The following is a 4884-nucleotide window of genomic DNA, read 5'->3' as shown; positions in this document are numbered from 1 at the left end:
ATTTGAAATGTACTTATGTGGCTCCGCTGAAATGTGCGGGATTTAAACATTTTGGACTTATATATATCATTATTCATAATCAAATGTTCAGCAATTAAGGTAACTTATAATTGATTCTAGATTGAGATGGTAATTAGTATGTACGATATTCAAGAGATTATGGATCGAGATAAACAAATAAAATAGATTTATTGAGGAACAATGTTTTCATATATTAATTGTCTATTTACATGAGACTAAGATATATATTTTCATGAAAGTCTTAAATTAATTTTATACTCATTTATAACTATTTAAAAAATATTCTTGGAGCACTTCTTAAGAAGACCCATTAATTAATTAAATAAAAAAATCATTGTTGATTTTCCTTTCTGCTACAAATATCAAAAAGATATTTTGGGTCTCAGTTATTTTTTTTTATTATTATTAAAAAAAAAAAAAAACATGGTGGTGCGCAAGGCAGGCCACTTTGTAGGTATTACTTAAAAATATAATGGATTATAAAGCTCCGCAAGTCTTTTCCTTTCTCTAATGCATGGTGACATACATCATGTCATCATGGTACGGTATTGTCTCTATATTAATTTTCTTTAGAATATCCGAAGATATATGAGAGCTTTCGATGTATATATATATACTTTTACCCTTTACCCAAGATAACATCACGTAGAATAGAGAATTATTATCCCCTAGCTAAGCTGATCACCTCATAGTTAGTGCATGTTTGAGATTGTGGTAGAAAATATAACTTATAAATTTAAGACTTATAGTTTAAGTAATAAGTTTTACTATTAAAAAGTTATTTACTGTTGGCTAATTATATATTTAAAACACTTTCAAACATGTTACATTTGTTTAGAAACAAATTAAAAACTTGTTTTTTGAGGTAGAAACGACGATCATTTGATTTTTAAAAATTATGATCATATTTTTAAAAGTTTGAAAGTTATAATTATTTGAAAGTTGTATGGGTATTTTCGCCACTTGACAGTTTTTTTAAAAATTTTAAACTACATTTCGAATTATCTGAAAAAGAACATTTGAGCAAAAAATTAAAATAATAATTTTTTCAAACGTACTTTTTAACTTATTTGAAATTAAAAAGTACTTTAATATATAGCACCCAAACAACCTAACTTTTCCTTTAAAAAGCTTTTTAAAGCTATTTAAGAACTTTTTAAAACTCCTAACACAACCTCGAACAGACCCTTAATAGATGTTCTATTGATTTTGTTTCATTAAAATACATATAATTTACAATTTATCTTATGGAAAAGAAAAATTATACTTATCATCCCCACAACACACACCACAAATATTACTCAAACACAAAAATAGTTTTCAATTTTAACTTTTTCATCTAATCATTGTCTAATCATTACAATTTTTTCAAACTTCAAAATAAATAAAAAAATCAAATTTTAAAACAAAAATTATATTCAAACAATTTTGTAGATTTATAATATTTTTATTCAATTTTTTCTCTCTCATTTTTTAAAATTCAATAAAATATCTTAACTCAAATCATTTCACTATTATTCACATAATTTTCATCTATTTACCCACACATGCCTTAATTTGTTAAAGTTTTTGAAACACCTCTTTAGAAAGAGCAATGTTACAGTCACATAGATTTTATAAAAGTAAATTTACAAATTAACATAATTTGATACGATTTATTAGATTTGTTTTTCAATAATAATATCTTTACAATTTGACGTGATATACCATGACATGTTAGTTTGTGAATTTATTTTTATCAAATTGTTTTGTAGTTAAATCATTTCTTTTTTGTAAAACTCTAAACATTATAGCATTACATGTGAAAAATAATTGCCCCCACTAGGGCTGGCAATAATATCAATTGTCCCGATCAGTTTGCACAATATCAATTATTCACCACAGAAAAAAAAAAAAAAACAAAAAAAAACCAAGACAAGGAAAAAAAAACAAAAACATAAACAAAAGCACCACCACCACTATATATCTTCAATTCTTTAGGTTCCACAGTCCACTAAATGCCTAGCAGAGGCGAGTAATATATTCGAATTGTGATTTGCCAAGTATTCTTAGTGGAAGGCGAAGTTTATACTTTAATTAGTTCTTTTTTTTCTTTAATTATTATTATACTTTTAATTAATCTTTGTTGCTGCCGACCATATGGGTAGGGTACTTGGCTCTGAGGCTCTGAGCACACCTTTACTATCTTTCTTGTACTCCATTATCATCATTCCAGATGAATCTGGCTATCCCACCTATACGTACGCCTGTCCGAGCTTGGGTCTCCTTGCTTGAGGCCTCACCTTGCCCATACACATTAGTCGGCAGATGGCAGAAATGCGTATGATTGAGGTCCATGTTTGGTTTTGTGCGCCTCGATGTGACGCAGCAGCTGCAGCATGCATGCAGCATGTCAGTAGGAAGTCAAGCTTGCTTGTGGAGCGACACTTAGAAGCGTCTCCTCTTTTTACAGACTTTGAAAAGCATTAACTGCAGAGGTCCCAGAACCCTTTTGTCTAATCAGTTTTCATGTTTTTCAAAGTGGAATTTCTTTCGAGAGCAGTCCGAGTACCTTTCACAGATGATGATCAATGATATAGATTGGACATCCAGTCATTTCAATTCGTACACAAAAAACCAGCCCTTTATTTATTTATTTATTTTTATTTTTGTTTACTTTTTATTTTTTAAGCATCCACCCACTTGTCGACACCGGTTAATGGATCGTTGGTTTTATCTTTTACGCCCCACAATTTTTTTTAATTTAATTCATTTCATTTAATTATTATATATATTTTAATTTTTATATAAAATAAAATAAATAATTTAATATATTCAAATTTTAAAATAAAAATAATATTAAAAATTTATATTTTAACAATATTTTATTTAACTTTTAACTTTAATCTCAACTCATCTTATTTATAAAAACACACTAAGTCATTCGTACGGATTGTTGAATCGAACATGTAAGGTCACTTCCGCCTCCTTTGTTTTCACAATACATTTCGTCTTGTCTTGTTTCGTCTCATTTCAAAATAAAATAAATAATTTGACTTCTTCAAGTTCTAAAATAATAATAATATTATTAAAAATATATTTTTTAATAATATTTTATTTTATTTTTAATTTTTATCTCAATTCATCTTATCTCATCACTCTTTTAACTCTCTTACAATTTTGGTTGTACATCTCATCACATTATCTTTTTATTACATTGAGGATGAATTTTTTTTTTTCCTTCTTTTTCAATATAAGTTCATCGATCTCTTTGTACATAATTATAAGCTATACACGGATACTTTACAAGACAATGCCATGCGGAACTACAAAAAATTAACAAGACAAAGTTTGTGATTCTAGGATCAGTGGGTCAAAGGGCCTTAAAAACTAGAGCTTCAAAACAAACAGAAGCTTTATACGGACAGCCAAACATCTTAACCGTCCTTGTCCGAATAAATGTGGGGAGAAACAATTCTGCTATGTACAATTGGCGTGTGCAATAGCCTTGTTATAACCGGCTGACACGTCAGCATCTGTTAGAAAAATTAAAAGAATAGAGCAAATCAAAACACCCTGTTCATGCAGTTGGAGGACTCAAGCCAAGACTCTCAAAAGTAATAAAAATGGTCCTTTGCCTACTGCAAAGTAAATGGCTGGAAGTATAAGAAATAGAAGTTGAAAGATAAACAGCAAGTCACTTTCCTTCCTCAAGCATAGCAAAGCAATTCTCTGCGAAGAAGCGAGAAAAAAAGAAATAAAAATGTAGTACAAGAACTTGGGGATGAAGGTGAGTCAGCTCTCTCGTACGGGACCTGGGTCAACTTTAACAACCAACTCGATCTTTTGGGGCGGTTTTGGATCCAAAATTTACATTGTAAGCATTTCAATTATTTGGAAAGAAGAACGTTGTTCGAGTGAGGGCATTTTGATGAAAAGGAGGTGTTGAAGCCATGCCGAAACCCATTTTGAAGGAAAGGAAGAAGGCTATAAAAAAGACAAAAGAGTGGAAGCAACCCATCAATGCCCAGATCGATCAATACAAGAAGTTTTGCATATATTAAAGGAGATTTTTAGAGTTTGAGATTAACCTGACCACAGGACCATGATGGGTCTATGATGATCACTCTAAAGAGAGAGAGAGACGATCGGGACCGAAGAGAGGAAGATCAATGCTAATGGGTCTGTGCTGATCATTGTTGTTCTAAGTCTCCTTTTTTTTCTACCATTCATTTCCTTTGTTTGACTTACTCTTATTTTCTTCTCTGCTTGCTGCAATGTAAAATAAAACACAATGATTCATTTAATGACTTGTAGACTCCCTACCGGTTGCACAGGCTGGTTGCAAGAAGCATTTTTTGGGGAGAAATATGAACGGTGCTACGTCCACCGCTCCTAACAGAATTGGGAGGCTAGCCACCTTCAGGGCATAATTAATTTTTTTTTTTTTTTTTTTTTATATGCATTTTTTTACACTTTTAAATATTTTAAAAATAAATAAAAAATAACAATATTATTAAAAAATATTTTCTTAATCATTAAGTAAAAATAAAAATAAAAAATTTCAGCAGTAATAACGAGCTGTAAGAACTAGTGGTGAGAGTATATTTTCATTAATTTTAGGGCGATACTATAGCCACTACTGGTTCTCACTAGTTATTTTAGTGTGTTTTTTTTTACATATATTTTTTTAACACTTTTAAATATATTTTTTTAAAAAAAATTGTAACAATATTAAAAAATATTTTCTTAACCAAGAAATAAAAAGCAAAAAGAGGCTTGCGGTAAGGACGGGAGGACTAGCATTATCCGGAGAAATATATATTGTATCCCTTTGAGACCCTTCCGAGGCAAGGACGGGTAATGTTGTATCTTAAAACCAAG

This window comes from Juglans microcarpa x Juglans regia, chromosome 2S, assembly GCF_004785595.1.
Source record: "Juglans microcarpa x Juglans regia isolate MS1-56 chromosome 2S, Jm3101_v1.0, whole genome shotgun sequence".
Classification (NCBI taxonomy): domain Eukaryota; kingdom Viridiplantae; phylum Streptophyta; class Magnoliopsida; order Fagales; family Juglandaceae; genus Juglans; species Juglans microcarpa x Juglans regia.
This window is presented reverse-complemented; position numbering follows the sequence as displayed.